The sequence below is a fragment of the Adiantum capillus-veneris genome, chromosome 30 (genome assembly GCF_014529385.1).
Source record: "Adiantum capillus-veneris isolate H3 chromosome 30, ASM1452938v2, whole genome shotgun sequence".
Taxonomy (NCBI): Eukaryota; Viridiplantae; Streptophyta; class Polypodiopsida; order Polypodiales; family Pteridaceae; genus Adiantum; species Adiantum capillus-veneris.
In genome coordinates, this window is record NC_140960.1 from 24,855,056 (window position 1) to 24,876,605 (window position 21,550).

A 21,550-nucleotide genomic window follows, 5' to 3' on the forward strand; every position below is an offset into this window, starting at 1 on the left:
ATCTATAGGTATATGGGTCCAAATGCCAAATCAAGCCCCTAGGTGTGTGTATATAAGTAGAAATAGCCATTTTTCGGACAAAATATTGGTAAAACGGAGCAATCCGACCATAAAAATTGCATGTGAGTGTATATAATGTTTTGCGGTGAGGTTTGTGATTTATTATGATTTTTGGGGATTTTCTGGGTTTGGTTTGCTATTTTTCTTTTAATTTTGCTAATTTTCTGTAGAAAAACTTCAAAATTACAAAAAGCAGGTCAAAAACGATCGAAATGAAAAACAAAAAATATGGGGATGATCACTGACTATAGAAAAACCTATGGTACAGTGGGGGTGCAATTATGAGACTGAAGCGGAAAGCGTGTTTTGGCCAGGTTTTGACCGAAATGCCAAATTTCTGGTAAACAGAGCAAATGGAGTCCAAATCAAGAAATTTTCGAGCCTAAACCGCATCTCGCAAGAAGTAAGGAGCACATATCAAATTTCATGAAAAGTGGTTTGGGGACCTCCATTATAAGAAATTTTCACCTCATTTTTAGCTCATTTTCACTATTGACCTTGTGGAGAGAGCTTCTGCCACCTAGAGCGGACAGATCTTCCAGCAGCTTCTACGACATGCACGACCACCCGACGGGCTTCAGACATGAGAGGTAGGCTCACCACCTTGAGATTTTCGCGCATGTTTGTCGTTTTGTCGCGAAAACTAGCGAAGGGTTCACACACAAAGTGGGCGGTAGAGACCTACAAGTAGAGGCGGCGACCTAATGGCTAACCCAAAAGCAACGAAACTTCATCGGCAACTTCCCCTAGCATAGCAGACCAGTCCTGGATGTCCAAAGACAGTAGTAAACCATCGGGAAAAACCCTAATTCCTAGAATCCCGCAAGAGGCCACCAAATGGGGAATCGGCGAAGAGGCGCTCAAATGCTACCAAAATTCATGGGTAGGAGCATCTCGACATGCTCGACAAGTCTATGTGACCCACATGACCAAAAAGTGACCCGACACTGCACTAAATTTCAGAAACGGCATCAAACACACAAAGTGTCAAATAGCTCTTGCGGCTAAACCGCATGCCCGTTTGCCACCAAACTTCACGAGCGGCTTTCCTAGACCATCAACAACCAAGTCCTATGGTGGTAGATCACCACAAATCATCAAAGATATGTAAACACAACCACAAGTGCTTCTAGAGCGACAAATTGCCAAATGAAGCTCCGGTGAAGCCAAAGTCGACAAAACCATACGGCAAGGATCCCCAAGGGATTGGGAAGCTATGGAGACCAACATCAAGAAATTTCATCGCCAAAAAGCACTCCAAAAGTCAAAAAACGGCTCGGAGGCTCTGAAGTCCACACAGGGAGTTACTTTCTATCCATTTGACTTTCTTGTTGAAATTAGGCTTAAAAGGGACTCGGGGGGACCAAGGGTAGGTACTAGGGGCACATTCCATGCAAAAATCATCAGGAGACATCCTACGCGTAGGATGTCTCAAGGAAATTTCTGGGCGCAGATCCCAACATTTTTTATCACACACATTTTCTGAATGACCTTTACAGCCTATCCACCAACTTTCATCACATTTTGACCAAAATTGACCTCATACGCCTGAAAAACGCAAAGTTAGGGTATAGATGCAAAAATGGGCCATGGACTTACCAAATCTTGTCCAAATCACATGGAACTTGCACAACACATTCACAAACACATCACCAACCAATCTGTGTGGTCAGAAGCAAAAATTGGTGAAGTAGACATCCTACACGTAGGATGTCTATTTGACTTTTTTTGCCTGCAGAGGATGTTTGTCCATTCCAAATCCAATCACATCATCATCAAGAGCTCATATACCAATTTTGAAGCCATTCTAATCATTTTTGACCCCCAACACCTTCAAAAATCCACTTTTTGAGCCCAAAAACACTACACAAGCTCTTGCAAGCATCAATCCTTGTCCAAATCCAAATCCAAGAGCATAGCCATGTTCCATAGGCCAAGGACTACCCACAGAACAAATCTCATGTCATTTTGATGAAAAAGACATCCTACTCGTAGGATGTCTCCAGCATAATTTAGACTTTCTGTGCAAAGAGTGACATCATGGAAGCCAATACCATGGTGCAATGAGCCCATATACCAATTTTCAACCCATTTGGACATCAATTGCTACCTGTTATGTACTTTCTACTCAAATTGGGACATAAAGCCTGAATCAGCCCAAAAAATCCACTTTTGATATCCAAATCCATATCCAAGCACATAGCTATGTTCCATAAGCCATGCACTACCAGCATGTCAAGTATCAACTAATTATGATGAATAAGACATCCTACGCGTAGGATGTCTAATTGGAAAATTTTGGCCAGATTTGCACTGTGAGCACATGCACAGCTTCACAACTTTCTTTTAAGCTTTATTTTCAATTTTCAAGTCATTTGGATAGATAAAACTCAGTTTCTCAGCTAATATGCAAAAAATGCTAATTTCGGACTACTAAGTGCAACAGGATCTATGGGAGCCGCGAAGTCACCGGCAAAGAAGAAAAGAATGACCATTAAGGACTACCTGGAAGAAGTGGAGCCATTCGTCATACCAGAAGGAACACTAAAGCCCACCAGCACATGGATCCAAGAAGATCTGTTAGAGTTCAATGACCTGAAGATCTACCAAGGAGTGTTCAAAGACACTGCAGGGAATGCGATCGAGCTACCAATGCTGCTGCGAGAACTCAATGAGTTTGTAAGAAGCAAGATGGCCGAGTACTTGGAGAAGATTGATCTCCACAACTATTTTGAAGCAGTGCCGACAGGGGTTGACATAAAGAGAGTCTGGGAGTTTGTGACAACCATCAAAGAAGATGGAGTGGCCAGAGTAACCGATCTACAAGGCAGGCCAAAAATAGAAATAATCATCACTGAGTAGGTTGTAGGAGATGCACTAGACCTCTCCAACAAGGGGGATAGTGTAACTAAAAGAAGGGATGAGGTCAAGGTGTACAATGATAAGAAAGGTAACTACACCTTTGAAGATATTCCCAACCCAAGAGTGGCAATAATGAGTTAGTTGTACAACCAATACTTCCACATGTGTACGAAGAGGCCACAAAAGTACAGAATGCCGCCAGGTGCAATTGCCACGACATTCACTTGGGCAATGACGAAGAGCACTCCAAAGATAATCAATTATGCAGCATATATACATGACAACCTAGTGAAGATGGGTAACAAGAATCCAACATATATTGTGCCAGGAGAACTAATCACTAGGGTGCTTTATGGGGCATTGCACGCAAAAGGAAGATGGCCTGACCCTCCGTCACAAAACGACTGGCTGAGGCTCAAAGAAGACAAAGAAGACAAGCCACAAAGAGCACCAAGGGTTGCCACCAGATTAAAAGGACGGCTAGAGCATGTTCAATAAGAAAAACCCGAGCAAAAGAAGGGGAAGAAAGAGTCTATCCAAGTGCCTGAAAAAGAGACAAAGTCACAAAAAGCGGCAAGACTAGAGCGGCTGATGGAGAGCTTCAGAGCAGAAAGGGCCATTAAGGGCGATCTAAGTGAACTTTGGAAGCCATCTCTAGAGGCAATGTCGGGATCATCCTGAAGAGTGCAAAGGGACAGATTCGAGGATTATATTAAAAATTTTGAGATTCTTGATGCCGCATCAGAAAATATACCACATGTACCATTTACAGAGGAGGAAGTGGAGTAGGTACGACAGAAACTGCTAGACGAGCAAGAGAGCCAAGAGAGAGAAATAAAAACAAAGGCAGATCGAGATCTAAAGAAAAATCCTACATCTCTACCGGCCCGCCCACAGCCCTCACCACCGCCCTCACCACCTCCTAGAAGCCCTCCACAAGAAGATAAAGAGGCTGAAGACAAACCAGAAGAAAAACAAGAGGCCAAGCAAGAGCAGAGCCAGGAGTCGGAACCAAAGGGAGAGGCTAAGCCTCGAAGTGGGCAACAAGAGCCAAATGATTCATATAACACATTTTTGGACCTGCTAGCAGCAGGATACACAAAAGAAGAGGCTGCCACAGTCGCATTCGACTTGGCAAGCACAGGGCCTAAGGAACAAATGCAAGGCATCAGGTTAGTAGAACTAAAAGAAATGGCCACAGATACAGTGAACCTGCACCCGCCCTCCAACGACTGGGATGTGGTGATGAAGAAGTTGACTGGGTTAAGAGTGCAATCCATGGCCTCAGAAAGTGAGATGGCAGCTCTCAAGGCCACTGAAGTGAAGATAAAGATGAAAGTGGGCTCTTTACAAGGGCAAAGTCAAAGGCAGAAAGAAAGAGAAGCGGAGCTACAAGCCAGCCTAGCAAGGGCATTGCAAAGATGCGAGGCAATGGAGAAAGAAAATCAGGCAGAAGCCCAAAGAATGCAAGAAGTTGAAGAGGAATGTCAGCAACTCAGTAAATCACTGATAGATGCTGAGAGGGAAAGGGATAACCTGACCCTACAGCTGGCTGAGGAATCTAAAGAAGTTGAATCCATGTGAAACGCCAAAGAAAAGGCGGAGATAGATCAAGAAGACAGCCAGGATGAGGTCCTTGAGCTCAAGGACCAGCTCAAAGTGAAAGATCAAACCATCCAGAGGCTGCGGGCATCTCCTTCCAGAGTCAGAGCCTCTAGCTCTACTCACATCACTACGGAAAGCCAAATGTACGAGGAACAGATGCAAGAACTTCAGAAGGAGCTGACTCTAGAGAAAAAGCAAAGATTGATGATGGCAGAAGGGTCTATCGTCATGAAAACGCGAATGGAAGAAGAACAAAAAGCCATGCAAGAGGAGTTAGAAACTATCAAAAGAAAGTTCGAGGAGGCGGAGAAGATAAACTCTAAATTGAATGACCTTCTCGTAAATATGGGCGAAGAAGCTGAAATAGAAAAATAGAAACTCCTAAAGCAGATTGAGGAGCTGAGAGGACAGCAAGCTGAAGAGCAAGAGGACACAGGGCTAGCAGCAAATGAAGGCGTAGATTTAGAAAATGTGGAAGATCCGGTGGACACACCTATGCAAGAGGAAACCCTAGAAGGATCCTCTCAAGAGCCACAAGATCTGACACAGGAGGAGGAGGAAAAACTGCGTAAGGAAATAGAGGAGGAGATCAGAGAAACAACAAAGGAAGCCTTGGAGTGGGAGTAGAGGGTTTTCATGTCCATGACCATCCAGAAGATTGACGCCAGCAACATCAGGCGCGAATGGCTTCAACCCTCTCTCCCATATCCTTTGCTAAAATATGAAGCAGCCACCATCAATAAGCGGATTAGAGAAGAGCCGACTGTACCAATCTACAACGCAGATATCTCGCAATCAGAAGGGGTCAGGCTAATAGTTGACTCTCAACCCAAATGGAGGAAGGCTTGGCTCACAAAGAACCCACAATACCTAATCCATTTGGTAGAGGCACCGAAAAACATTAGAGACAACCTCAGCTTTTGTCCTCTACCAAGGATCAGGATGTGGAAGGCCGAGGAGATATTACAAAGGAGTCAACCCACATGGTTGAATTACCCTAAGCTTCCAGGCTTGAAGGCAGGTGAGAGAATAAGTGTCCAATACATGGTGAAAACCCTAACGGGCGCCATTAAATTGTTCACTGGCTCACCTGACCTTACATGCATCATGATGAAGAAAATTTGCAAAACTTTGTTAGCAGTATTTGAGACATTCAAGCAAGGCCAGGTGACAGACAGTATCTTCTTCTTCCAAGATACTTACAGATGTGCCTATGATCTGTCTGGTCAGCCTTCCAAGGAGGTGATACATGCACTGTATCAAAGGATAATGTTTCTACCGTCCTATCACCTCCAAGCCTTTGAAGAAGCATTCTACACCGGCTTCTTCACAATAAACACTGATATTTTTGGCCCAACAATGATGAATTTACATGCAAGATACGAATCATTGATCAAGATGCGTGAAACCATACGATGAAGAAGAAAATCAGCGGCCATGTTGGGGACGACATGAGCAAGGAGGGGGGGAGTGTTAGAAGCTGGACACACCCCACGGCAACTAACTACTCGGAAGATTATCATTTTTTGTAATTATTCATTTATTGAGGAAACCTGATTTTCACCTTGTAAATATTGGGACTTACAGAAGTTTCCAGATTGTATCTTATTTTTGATAGTTAGATGGAGTATATGGTTGATTTAGAACTTTAGGGTTTGAGAATTGTAAGGTATATATACCACTTTTTGACCTTAATGAAAAAACCCTTTTGTCAAGTTTAAAAAAAAGTCTTCGAGTGAGCGTACTGTGTACGAGAGAGAGAGAGAGTGTGAGCTTAATCTTGACGCTACGTGTGCACCAATGGTCGGAATCAAGTGTGGAGAAGTGCAGCGTGTTGCCCCCGATGAGAGCTACGCACCGATACCTACATTGCGTGCGTACGATCCGGTTTTACGAGCTCCATCTACAAGCTTCATTTGGTGATTCGGTGAGCATACATTCTCCACTTTTGCATTGCAGCATATCCACGCGTTCGCATTGAGTAGAGCTACACATTAGACACTTTAGATTTCGGAAACAATGACCTGTAAATTTCGGTCAGACATCCTACGCAATTCTGCACCAGGTGTTTTGGGTTGGGGTTTTGGTTCATAGACCTTAGGGAGAGTGACCTATTGGTGTTAGTAGGGTCTCCTTTAAGTTTTATGGTGTTTCGAGATTGTTTGATGGGTGTTCGGCTCTAGAAAGCGTTGTAGAAAGTTTCCTCTTATGCACTCTTGAAGGCTGTGACTTAGACTTTTGGTAGAGACCTCTGTAGGAATTAGTTAGGAGTCGGTCGAGTGTAGGTTGACACCTTATGCCTGCTTCCACGCGACTGCGGATCGAGCTTCGTCCTTAGCTGACAAATCTTGTTAGGTGAGTTCTCGCTGTGCTGACATCCGTCACGGTGTATCCGTCCAACAGGGTTTAACTGAACCCCACATTCATCATACCTGGCAAAAGTCATTTCAAGCTTCTGAACATGTTCCTTTCGTGAGCTATATCATATATGAAACCTTTAATAAACTTTCCACCAAGAAAATGGGTAAAGACCCAATCCACTTTTCGTTCAAAATATCAAGGCCCATTTGTAAGCCAAAAATGAAGACAATAGAAGCAAAAACAGCCCCATGGAGTGATGAAAGTATTTTTCTTTTGATCTTCCAGGGCAAGGATAAGTTGGAAATATCTTGAATAGCCATCACAGACACTATATCTTTCAAAGCCAGCTACTGCATCCAGAAGCTAATCAATAAAGGGTAAAGGATAAGGATCTTTTTTAGTCACTGCATTCAATGGCTTGTAATCAATACAAACTCTCCAACATCCATCTTTTTTGGGGTGACCACTATAGGGCTCATCCACTCAGCATTGTCAACAAGAATAATAAACCCTGCATCCAAAATCTTATCCTTTTCTTCCTTCAAAGCATTCATTTTCTCTTTACCCAATCTTATTAATTTCTATCTCACTAGATTTTCCCCTTCAATTAGCTCAATCTTCATAGGGTCTCCAAAAAAACCTCTTATCTCTTGATATGAGGTAATAAAAAGATTTGGAAACCTTTTCTGCATTATCAAATACCTTCTTCTTGCCCTTCTTGCTATACACAGTGATTGTGCCCTTGCCCAATCTTGCACAACACCAGAAGCTCTCAACCAAGGTCATCCCAATATGAGAGGAAAATCTCCCAATCCTTCCGGCATAGCATGAAAGTTTACCAAAACTTTCACATTAAAGACATCAATTTCTAGGTCTTTAATTACTTCCAAACACTTCATTTTTGACATGGTTAGCTAGTCAAATTCTTAATCCACAGCTCCCACTCATGACTAAACCCAATCTCTCAACACATGACTATGTGATAACACATGCTTGAGCACCTCAGTCAATGTAGGCCTCTCACATGCCTACTCCTTTGTGCCAAGAAATCACCATGGGACATATATGTTGGGTAATTATTCCAAAGCCAACACTCTTACATGCCCACATAGCAGCTCTTTCTCAGTAGGATTCACTAATGACTTCCACTGTCTTTTCAGTTTGGGCACCATATTTATTAACTATCCAAAAGTACAATCAACTTTCCTCCCAATCAAGTTATTAAACTATAAGCTATTTGGCCTTCCCCCAATGGCAAGTCTTCCACTTCAAATCTTCTACGAGGTCTCATTTTTCTCTTAGCCTTCACATCTTCATCCTCTTTCTCCTTACCCTTTTTCCTACTGGGACCTGCAACACTGCCTTGCCTCTCTCTTTTTCCTAAGGGCATCATGTCAGCTTCTTTGTCCTCCACACAAATGATTCCCACATGGCCACCACCACCAAGAGCTTGGGCTTATTGGTGAAGTTCATGATCACCTTGATCCCCTCTTCTGTCCAAAGAAAAATCATTGGATCTATTTGGTAAGTTTTGGGGAAGAGGTTACATATCACCACCCATCCTTGGTGGTCGATCACAGTGGGTACTAATATGTCCAATTTCTCCACAATTATAGCATGTAGGGATAAATCTTCTACCAGGATACACACCACATCCACATCCAAGATTTCCAATAGGTTGTGGAACTTCATTTTGTTGGGTTACCTCTCTTCCCGCCTGTGGTGGAGCACCTCTAGCATAACCACCTCTTCCACGTCCACCTCCAATGACATTTAGGCACAATTCTTGCATCATATTCATTATGTTTTCCATATTGTGTTGCATCTATTTTGTATCCATTTTCCTATGGGATCCTTGTTCACCCTGGCCTCCATTCGCTTGAACTTCTCTCTCATTTCCCCTTCTTTCCACTGCATGATCCGCAACTATTCCATATTCAGTTAATCGTTGTGTTGTCCACTCCTTTTGCATGGCTATGGTTATTGCTTCTTCAAAAGTAGCTGGTCCCCTTAACTCCACTTTGAACTTTAAACTTCCTTTGAGGTTGTCAATAAAACGGTTCTTCTTTAACATGGTTGGTGGATTCTCATCTCCAAGAGATACACCCCAACGATCCCAAACCTTTGTAAACTACTTCGAGTAATTATCAACACTTTGGTTCTCATTTTGCACATGATTTAGAGTTTCATGCCAATCAGTATATGGTTCCTTTCCCTCTCTAAAGAGATTCAAAAAGGCTTGCTTAACTAGGTTTTAATCCAGCACAATTGGTAGATTTTGTGCTTGAGCTTGTGCCTCAAAATCTTGCAGCCACCCCCTTGCATCTCCTCACAAGGTGTAACCAAAAGACACAGCACGAAGGAATGCAAACGAAAATGAAAACAATCACCCCTATAGACTAGCATGCACCACACCATCAAAAACAAGGGCCATAGAAACACGAAAACCACCTGTGTTAATTACCACAAAATATTTGGAAAAAACAGCTCTAGCTTGAGACGTACTTGGAATTCATGAAATTTGAGAACATAAAGAGAAACCTCGTCTTGCATAGACCTCCACAAAGTATTCACATGCTAAATTTTGATAAAAGATAAGAGAGATATGGTCATCTAAAGATGAGAGGCCTTCATAAAAGCTTCAAAAACCTGATCTATAGAAACTCTCTTCTCTATGCAAAGAATTGTCACTTCAAAAGTGGGGGGAAATTTCCCTTTTTAATCCAAGGAGTATGCTTCTCTCTCCTCAACCGACATGGATCACCCACATTTCACATTTGACTGGAGCATTTTTGGGCCTTCTAATTGGGAAAAGAAGGGACTAAATCGATTAGTTTGTGGGCCAAGAGGCCGTCAAAACAAATTTGTCTGAGACCAAATCCATTCCCCATGCACGTGGGTAGGCAATGTGTACACGTAGGGAGCCTCCAAGGAGCCACACGCCTTGAGAGGAGAGATCTCTCCCCCCCCCCCCCCCCCCCCCCCTTTTGAATAGGTACATACATTAGAAAGACCTTCCATGTTTTTAAGATCATCTCCATCGGGCCTTGCTAAGATTTGAGGCTCCCCTCCTACCCTATATACCCCACCCCCTCTTCTCACACCCCACAATGTGGGATAAACCCACTACCACATGGATCGCTCCTTCCACATTCTCCCCAACTCTCTCACACACAACCAAGTTACTAGGCATCCTCAAGGTGGGAGCAACTTCCTATTGGTGTAGTCTTTTGCTCCGACCACCAAATGGCATGCAATAAATCATGGCTTCAAGCACATGACCAAGTCTATTTCCAAAACCCTTCAGCCTCAATATTTTCAACTAATAACGATCAAGTTGGCCCAATTTCCATCCTCCACATGCATCTACAACCGCTTTTCAAGTCAAAGCCACCAACCTCAAATGCACATAACTGATGATGCATATACCTGATTGATGAGCTATAAAGCACTGATGAAAGTACTCATCAAAAAAAATCTTCTAGAGACTCATTCAACCAAAAAATCCAACAAACAAGCCCAAGAAATTCAAGCCTTAATACACCAGTTTTTACAAGGTTACTTCCAAAATCCAAATCACTATGCACATGTATGTACAAGTGACCAACTGGCAAGCTTTCCTGCACCATTGAATGACTTTATGCCTATCCAAAAAATGTTTGACAATGTGCAATGATTAGGATGGGGGGAATACTAGCATACTTACCCTACAGGCATTTTCCTAGTCGGCTACACTACTACAACCTGATGATCTCATTGTAATCACATTATTTGTTTGGAAAATCTTTGTATAAAAGAGGATTCGTAATTATTGAGCCACATTGTTGTACACTCTGGGTTGTAGTTCTTTTGTCCTGAGCTAAAAATCTTTGTAAGCTAGCCATTAGCCGAATGAGAATCCCTAGGTAATAAGGTTCAAATTTTCAAGTCTCAACACACCATTGTATCATTATCTAATGGATTTTAAAGAGCTATGTATGTATGACTAAGAGTGAAAACTCAGCAACACTTTATAATCCATTTTTCTCAAGATCTAGTAATCAGAATTTAATTCCAAAAAGCGTATTTGTTCCTTGTCTCTTGTTCTTCCATTCAAGTGTAATCATTTTCAAATTTTTGTTGTTCACAACTACCTGTTTGTAAGCTAAATATAAGCTTTGAGTACAAAAAATATTATTTTTTTAATGTTTCAACCTTAGGAGAGTGTTCCTAGACCATATGGCAACCTTTTCGGGTAGTTCCATTACAATTTTTAAGACTTGGACCATGATGGATCGTGGTTTTGGTACCATGTCATATGACCTCTCGAATTTGTAGGAAAGTGCCTTTAGGCCTATTATACCTCCTCCTAAAGTTTTATTGCATTTTGATTTTTTTTGGTAGATGAAACTACTTGATGACATAGATCGATCATATAGGACATGGGCAAATTTTCTAGAGTAGAGAGTGATATATTACCCATCCATTTTGTCAAATAGTCCATAGTCACAAGAATATACTTTTTCCCATTACGCATTGGACCTCGAGGGGCCCACCTCTTAGACATATAAGTTACCACGTGAGTTCAAATGAATGGGTTTTTTAATTACCAAAATTTTTAAAATTTAACAGGATTACATTAACAAAAGGGGCTTTTTAATTGATTTTAGATAAAAACTTGTAAGTTTTGGAAGAAAAGGGTCATTTTATTACCTTACGCATGTAAGTAAAGGGGTTTTTTTAATACCCTTTGAACGTACATTATATGAATAGTTTCTTAAAGGTGCACCCCCCAAGCATCTAACCTACAACATACAATCCCCATTTGAAAATGCATCAAAAGAAATTATTAGTTTTAAGGTTCAGAAGAAAAAAAATGATTCACAAATACTTGGCATTCATGACATGACTTGCACCAAAAAAGAATCTTTTATCATACAAGGCCAATATTAACCCGATCTCAAAATACAAAAGACAATGTGGTCCTTGCCTTGATGAATTGTTTCTTCATGGAAATGCTTACAACATCAAAACTATTTCTTTCTTTTTTGGTACTCTTCTTAGAATGCTATCCTTGCCATAAAACATGACATCCTCACCTGCCAGTGTGTAGTTTCTTGATTTTGGAACTACTCTATTATGCCAAATGTTTGACATGACCTTTGGGAATCTACCTTTACCAAGAAATAATTCCACATCTTGCAGTGACTCCCTTCCTAAATAAAAGGATTCTTTGACCCTTAGAGGAGCTACCAAAGAATCCAACTTTTTTCTAGCCAAGTCATCAGATTCTTTATTTTTCTCATGAGGAACATGCTAAAACTATATCTACTCAAACTTATGCAAAAGCTTCTTCATACCATAAAACTATTTCTTCAAGTTGGATTTCTTAGCTTTTCACAAAACAAGCCACTAATTCATGATCGGCAATGCATACACTTTCACAATGATTGTCTTAAATCTAAACTCAACAAATTGCTTCAACCCAAGGAAAAGAGTTAGGTACTCATTGTTGCTTTCAGTGTCATTAAGATCATAAGATCTAGAAAAGATCACATCGCCCTTTGGATTCTTAATGGTCACCCCAAAAATTTCCTTTTGAAGCACCTTTTTATATGCACCATCAAACATCAATACATAAGCATCAAAAATATATAATTCCTCTTCAATGATTGCCATTATCAATTAATGGGTAGGATGGCACCCCCCTCCTTTGTGTAACAATATGTTAGTCAAGTGAGTTTTAGTAGAATGATCAACTTTAAACTCAAACGCATACACTTGTAGCTCCATGTTCCACTTTAAGATGCACTTTCTATGCTTAAAATTTTGTACTACATCAAACATGAGATTTAATGTGGTCAACACAAATAACTTATGTGGCAAGAAATGTGTCTTAAACTTGAGACAATAAAGAACCAATGCAAATACCCACTGTTCCATTTTTGTGTAGGAGAACTTGCTTACATTTTTCATCTTGGCTTGAAGTTTCTACCCTACTTTTGCAAAAGGGACAATCCAAAATCCATTGGTCCCACAATAGTAGATACATAAAAAATAGACTATAAACCAAGGGGTTTACTACTGGTAAAGCACACAATAACTCGTTGATACCTTCAAAATCCTATTGCATGTCTTCACCTCCTAGATTATTGCAAAAGAAACACCAAACTCCACACTTTTGGACTCTTTGGTATAGCCTTAACCACAATGGAACTAATATAGTGTCAGATTGTCTTACGGATGACGTACCTTCTTCCCTCAATTCCTTCTTACGGAATGATGTACCTTCCTCCCCCAATTCCTTGCACACATGCATCCATGGAGATGTCAAAAATTCCATAGACTCTACCAAGTGCCAAGTTGAAGAAAAGAAACCCAAATTCACTCCCTCACACACTAAAAAACAGGAAGCAAACAAGTTTGAAGGACTACACTAGACCAATAAGAAGAAACCTTGTCTCTTCCACATGAAAAGAGCTAAGAGTGCTGATAATTTGTCAACTAGCTTGCCAATCACAAAAACCATTTTTTCTCTTTCATTTACCACTTTTTTTTCCTAGATTTGGTCATTTTATCAGCTATATTGGCCAAAAATTTTATCCATAAAAGCATTCTCGATGGAAAAAATATCGAACAATGTCAAAAAATCTTGAAATTTTGTTAGTCATCATCCTTGGTAGACAAAGTATCATCTTCATACATCATCATTCCTTTTTGGGCTACTTGGTGGCATGATTCCATACCCATGTATGCAACTTTTCATATCTAGGCAATGTCTGTGAGGCCGCAAACTATTACACAAAACAAGTGCATCATTGGTTTCCTTTTGCACCTTCCATACTTTCAAAGACTTTTAGATATCTTGATAGCCTCAAAATCTGTCAACACATCTAGGGCATTGTGTGCTAAAAAAAATATATACATGATCATAACCGCATACACGTATCTAGGGCCCAATCCGACTACTACCATGCTATCATAAAACAATTTTTTCTTCACTCTATAAACTTCATTAAGGTGTTTCTCTCATTAATCAAATCATTAGGAGCACTTTTGCTTGTTTCCAAACTCATCGCAAACCACCATGCCAGGAGCTACACTGCAAAATCCATAGCTTGAAGTTGTGTAGGGTGGATTTGAATTTCATATAAAGCATCAAACATCTCCAAAATTCTTCTACCGCCCCCAAGGAAATACTTTGCAAAAAACACTAATGATGTCCATACATGCATGTACACTTGTTTGTACACTTGTTGTGTATATATCCACTACTATCTACCTGCCAATAATACCTTATCAATGTCTCAAAAGACAAGGTTATGTGACCATGGCAACACATGAAACCGTCTTTGTAATAACACTTATTTTAGTAATAGAAATTTTTTGAAGAAAAATTTGTCATTTTAGAGTTTCTCCACAATTTAGGAGTAAATTTAGTTTATTTTCCTTTGATTTCAAATTTTTACATGAGGGCACACTTTGGGGCCAGTTTTAAAGGTGTTAAGCTCAAAGTTTCGCCACGAGGGCACAGTTTGGGGATCAGTTTTGAGGGTGTTAAGCTCAAAATTTGGAAACTTTTTGTATGTAGGAAACGTAGTCCTAAACACAAAGAAATATATTTCTTCTTTGAATATTTTTAGATTCCATCATTTTGATGGTCGTTTCAGCCCATAGATTAATGAAGAAGTGAGAAAATACTGTTTTACATCGTTTTTGTAGAAATTGCCAATGTGAACATTAAATTTTGGAGAATCGGAGCAAGATGCGACTTTTTGATGTCACATGACTATTCAAGAGCTCCACAAGACAAACAATTTCATATGAGATGGTCATGGATAGATTTAGAGGAATTTGGGGGCTATGGATCGATGAATATGGCCAAAATTTTAGGACTTAAAAAAGCATTTCTTTAATCTTTTACAGATTCACACGTGTAAGATATTTTTAGTGTCGTGTTGAGTTTCTGTATAGGATGCCTCTTTTCAGCCCTATTTTTTTCTACTTTGCTAAAGATAGAAGTTTGGATACAAAAAAGGCACTTCTTGGCTACCTATTATGGGAGACAATCTCTATAATTAGAAAAGGATGCACGATTGTGATTGTGATTGTAAGTGTCATTTTGATTGAGATCTTGATTGAGAGTGAGATGGCTCAAGGATGGTCTCGCCTGAGGTTATGATACAAGCTATACTCTTCTTGTAATCACTATCTTACATCAATATAGATTCTCTATTTTGTTTGTCTATTCTATGCACTCTATATTTTGCAATTCAATCTATTTTTCTCTCTTGTATCGCATCAGAAGCAGAAGACAAATGATGACAATGATGATGCACAAGAAGTAGCAGTCAAACAAGTCTTCAAGAAGGCTAAACTTAATGAATTTGATGGCATATGAAAGATATGTTAAGATTTGGAAGCATGGGTGGAAGAACTCAAAAAATTCTTTGCCCGATGGGGTTTTTTTGAAGAACTGAAGGCAAAGATTTCTAACTTTCAACTTTGTAGCATATCAAAGCTATGGTAGAAATCATACATGTAGACTTGTACGGATTAAAGTGTGTTTGCAAGGAAGGAATTGCATGCATAGATAGAGAAAAGTTATTTCTCGTTTCACCACAATATGGAGAAGAAGATGAAATTTTATGGTTTAAGTAACATAAATCCAACAAACCAATTCTCACCATGGATGGATATAAAGAGAAATTTATGTGTTTACATAAATATTATCCAAAGGTGACGAGCAATGTATTAAAGATGAAGTTTATTGAGGGTTTATGAGACATGTTGAAGTCTCAAGTGAAGGGTGCAAGTTGTGTTTATTTCCAGATGCTATGGTAGTGACAAAAAGTTACGAGAAGTGGGAAAAATTTAACTAGACTAGGAGGATGATTTTGATGGGCCATTGTTCAATTATGGCTAGAAAAATTCTTCAAAACCTGCCAATTAATCTTTTCTTAATCAACAAGGTAACAATGTACAGCAGTGAGGATGGGTTTCCTAACCTCACTGTTCACTTAATATTGTAGACATAGCGAGAACCACGAACATAATATTGTAGACATAGCGAGAACCACGAACATAAGTTGACTCGGCTAGTGCATAAAGGCTACAAGCTACAGGGTCTTGGGAAACAACAGAAAACTTGCATCTAGCACGAGCTACACTCAAATGATCTAAGTCATCAAAAGCTAATCACTAATTGGTAAACAAAACATGATTGTTACAGCATCAAACGACATTCGAATGTTACAAAACTTCTAGGACAAGTATATAAAACCTAAGCCCACATGCTTATGGTCTCAAATCTCACTTTTGATGAAGTGCAAAAAACGCGATTATTAACAGCAATGAGATTTTGACCTAGTCGTTTTTGACCCCAAATACATCTAAATGCTTAGCAAATGATGCCTCAATACCCTGCCTATGCTTACTTTATGATTTCCTAGCTTAAATTCCTACTTATGATGAAATTAGGCCGTGTGTTAGCAATGCCAAAATCTATGATTTACCATGATATGTTTATGTCAATGCGTAGAGCTCTTACCTCTGGTTGCAATGCAACAGACGGAACTGCAATGTGACAATAGACAAGGGAGAAGGAGAGAAGTGAGCGCCGTTAGCTCACGCTGTGTATTTCTCATCCAAAAACCTAATAATAACTTTACAAAAATTGGCTTTTATACCTTATCCAAGGTTTCTTTGGTCAAAAACTAATCATGTGGGAGCTCTAACTAAGGATACATTGATACAATCTGGAAGCTTATAGCTCCGGCTCATCGATTACAATTTCCACTTGGCAAATAGGAGTTAAAATATTCCAGATTTGTCAAAAGAATAAGTATTTTTACAATAAAGCTCCCAAAAAATATTACATGGGTTAGATTGTTGCTAACATTCCTCCCCTCCTTGACTATGTCATTCCTTGACGCAGTTTCATGGATTGAAATAGTCTTTGGGTTGACGGCCGGTGAGGTGGTCTTCAAGTGCTTGAAGTGCTTTTTGATATCTGATCCGCCGTTCTTTCTCAAGGACTTGCAAAAACTGAATAGTGACTTTATTTTTGAGTTCTATGGCTGAATAGCCAACAAACCTTGCTGTCAAATTGTTGAGCACTAGCCCAAAAATCTTTGTACACCATGTAAAGAATCCTATGTAAAAAGCTTCTTTGAATGCCAATATATTGCTTGATGGCAAGAACATACATCTGGCATAGAAGTCGTAAAAGACTTCATAGCACAAGCCTTTGTTACCTTCTAAGAATGACATCCATGGGGATCCTACTTGCTTAGGCTCATGAAAAACTTGGATGCATGTGAACAACATTCTGCAGATTTTATATAGCATTGCACATGAGAAGGCAGGGAGGCTCTGGAAGAAGTTCATGGTGCTCGTTAGGGTTTTCACCATGTATTCCTCAGTTGTTGGTCCTTGATCTAGAGCTGGAAGTTTTGGGTAGTTGAGCCAAGTTGTCCTTTTCTTCTTTAATGCTTTGTGCCCTTGCCATGTACTTACCCTTAATACATGACAAAGTGTCGGGTCTTTTTGAATTGATGCACATGCCCTTGTAAATAAGAAAAGATACCTTGAGTTTTTGTTGAGCCAATTCTTTCTCCATTTGGGGTGGAGAGCATCTGACCCCTCTTCTTGCATATCCTTGTAAAGTGTTTCTTTTACTTGTAGTAGCTCCACCTTTATCAAAGGGTAGGGCAACGACTGTTGATGCCATTGAGAATTGATTTGGTTGGAGTGAACTGTGTTTCATTGATAGGGTGAAGAACTCTAAAATCCCAACCCATTTTCACTTTCCATTCAACATCCACTTCATGAACAATTTGCTCTTTAAGTGCATATTCTTCAGCTTTAGAGAGATGGACCATTGGCACTTGTTCTTCTTCAGTGATTGGTAATTGGAATTCAAAACTTCTTGTCCACCCTTATATTGATCGTGCTACCATTTTTGCAAAGGAGACTGATGGTATGTCTAGATTTGGTTACTTGCTCCTCCTGAGCTTCCATATTCCCTTCTCTCGGCAGCTGGTTGGCTCTCTTTACATCCTCTATCTCTTTAAGCAAGTGCTCTTCTCTTTGTATCTCCATTAAGAAAAGGTACCGTCTTTGTGCCTATTCCAGCTTCAACTCAAGTTTCAGGTCTTTGTTCCTCTTTTACAAGGTCTTGTAAACTTAATCTGTCCCCTTGAGTGAAGCTACGACTGGGTTTTCCTTGATTTGCTTTAGGAATACCGCTTGGTCATTGATTCTCTGCTCTGAGTATTGCAAAGAGGCATCCACTACATTTAACTATACTTGGAGCTTTTGTATTGACTGAGTACTGCTCAAAAGTTTGTTTGTTACTTCAGTCAATTGTTGGTCCTTGCTTTTACATGCATCTGATAGCTTTGTGAGAAGCTATCCTAAATCTTCGATCTCTTTTTGTTGCTTTTCCTTGACACTTTGGTGTTGCTCTGCTTCATTTTTGAGCTCTTTGATCTGGCCTTGAATATTCTCAATGATGTTCATCCTATCTTCAAGCTCGCCTTGGAGAGCGTCAATCACTTGTTCCAACTCTTGAGCTTTAGCACTGCGGCTAAGAGTTTTTGTTTGCATTTTCTCTGTCATCATCTGCACTGCTTTGTATATTCGTTAACCTGGATGATAACTTCATCAGCTATTTCCCATTCTTTAGATTCTACCTGAGGGTGCTTAGAAGGTCCAGTAGATTCAGCTTGCGGCTCTTTAGATGGTTTAACGGATTCTGCTTGAGGTTTTGTAGATGCTTCAGCTAATTCTACTTGTGGTGTTGTAGAAGTTCCAGTCACATCTTTGTCTTTTTCCTTGGCCTGTTCATAACTGGCTTCCTTCTCTTGTTTCTCTTATTCTTTTGTTTCCTTGCCTTCATTGGATTTGTCAGTTGGTGAAGGGCTTAGACTATGACATGGTTGATCTTCTTGTTTGGTAGAGGGTGAAGCTGGTCTTGGAGACATCTCTCCTTGTTCATGTTGTGGTTCAGTCTGTTGTGAAGCTTCTGTTTGCTTTTGTTGCACATTTGACTCTTCTCTTGCTTTTCTTTGCACTTCTAGAGATTCTTGTATCTTCAAGGCTTCGACTTTTGCATACATTCTCTTGAGCAGATCCTTCGGATCTTCTTGGATCTTCTTCTCGGGGTTCTTGGTCCTAGGACCCTTGATTTCCTTTGGACTCCATGATTTCAGGTTCTCTCCTATAACTTGGCAACTTCTTTCATAAGATTCTCTCTCTCTTTTGAACCTTGCTTTTTTTTTTAGGTTCTTCCTGATGGGCTACCATTGCTTTTCTCTTCATTTCTTCTCTCCTTGCCCTTTTTTCTTCATTGTCAAAGCTCTCTTCACTGCTATGGGCTTCAGGTGAGCTTTCTGCTGATTCTTCATCTGATTTATAGATTCTTTTTTCCTTTGATCTAGTGGCTCGTGGAGAGAGTTGAGTTGTAATTATCCATATATTTTGATTTGGGACTGGCAGAAAGTTATCGGCCATCCCAATGGCATGGTATGCAATCCGGGTTAGAGATTTTGGAGATCCTAGATATGTTCCTCTTCCTTTCTTCTTTGTGCTCTCAAGTGTTGTAAGCACATACTAAGCATGATCTATTGTTTGTCTTATTGTTGACTTCAATATCTGCATGAAGGTAGTTGCAACCGCATGATTTGGAGTAGTGTATCTTGGTGGTCTCTTTGCAAGAAAGTGAAAGTGCTAGTGAGAGAGCCAAGCGAGATCCTCCATTTGCTTTGGAATAAGGTCAAAGAAGGTGGCAGCGAAAGTTGTATCCTTTGCCAGCTGTCTTCCTATCTGTGGTCCTCATTGTCATACCTTCAGTGGGCAGTTTTAGTGCTTCAAACACTATTTCTTTGTTAATGAACACTTTGGCTTTCTGTCCTTGTTGATCCGTGATCTGGGTAGATGCATCCTCTTTGATTGTTGACAGTAGTTTATAAGCTCTCTGGAAGTCTACTCCACATGGCTCTTGATCGTAAAATTCTCGAAGTCCTAATCTTTTGTTGGCTTCTTTTGTTGTTGGCTTTGTGGCTACATCATAAAATTCTTTGGGTAGCATTTGCAACTCTATCTCATTTCCATCTTCACTCTTGAATCTGCCGGTGAAGACTGTGGTGTTGTGTTCTTCAAGCTATTCTTTTGATAGGTAGGTTACTTTTTCCATTTTGACATAACTCTACTCCAATTGGTATGATGGAATTCTTGTAGCTTTTTTTTATGGGTCCTTCTCTTCTTTTCTTTATCAACAGCTTTCATTGCACCTATTAGGAGAATACAATTCTAAAGTTAAAAAGTTCCACAAATTCTGCTCTAAAATGCCCTGTGTCTGAATTGCTGGCAAATGATGTCCATTTTGTTTCAAATCAATTTTGGAGCATGAATAGATGTATAAAAACATGTAAAGAGCAAAACCATTCAATCCAGGCAAAATTTGCAACCAAAGTAAATAATCGTGATTATTTACAAAACATGGAAATTTTTCCATATTTTTTCACTTTTGACTTCGTAGGCTTGAAGCACATGTGATTTAGATACTTTGAGTGAAGTGTGAGCTCATTTGAGTGTACAGGGTGAAAATGGTGCCAAATTTAGTCTTCAGACTCTGAAACAATAGATATGAAGGGATTTTGGGTTTTTGTGATCAAACTTGATTGGCAAGCTTGTCACATCATGTACTTTAGTCCCATAAGGTCAAAGATGAAATTTGAACTCATTCTGGTAAAAATGTAAATAATCATGATTATTTAACATTTTCATTATTTGTTGCAAACTGGTTCTAGACATACAATAGACTCTCTGTGTGAGATATGGGATGATTTGGATCAAAAAATGTGACAATTAACTCAAAATTTGGACAGAAGAGCCTTTAGTGCATTTTTTGACAAAATCTGAGATTTTCTTAATTTTTTGAGCTCATATTTTACATGTGGCATGAGATAGATGTGTACAAGTGATACATGAAGCAAAATGATGATTTTCAAGTCAATTGTGCACATAATCGTGATTATTGACAACAGTTGTATTTTTTGCTTGAAAAGATAATTTTATGACCTACACATCTAAAAGAAGTCCTAAATTAAGTTTTGTAATATTTGGTCGTGTTGGCATCACTTCCTGCTCTTGTCGACCATGAAATCACTGGTTTTTGTTACTACTTAGTGTGTAGAGTTGTTTGGTTACTTTTGAAGCCATGGACTTGTCCGCTACATAGCCCTGATGCTGCTCATCTAGTGTGGACTCATTCGGAGTCAGTTTGAATCCATATGTCAAATTTGATGCTTTGTAGTCTTTGAGCTATCTCTTGCTATTAGAGAGCTTTCCTTGACTTTTTTCTTGAAACCATCTAGGGACATTGTGTATAGACATTGTCTATAAGCTGCCCATGGAGTCAGAATTCAATTCTGGCATGTGGAAAAAACCTAAATTATTTACTTGGGGACCCCCTCGATCCCTGCCAAATGGTCATCTAATGATATGGAAGTGTTCTACTATCTAGGGGCATGCTACAATTCAAGTCTCGTCCAATTCGATTGAGCTGATAGGCCAGTATGGTCGTTTTTGTGTCAGAGGAATTCGTACACAACTGAGATTCTAGGGATTTTTTCTAGAACTAGACCTGCTACTTGACTATATGGAAACATTCTTTGAT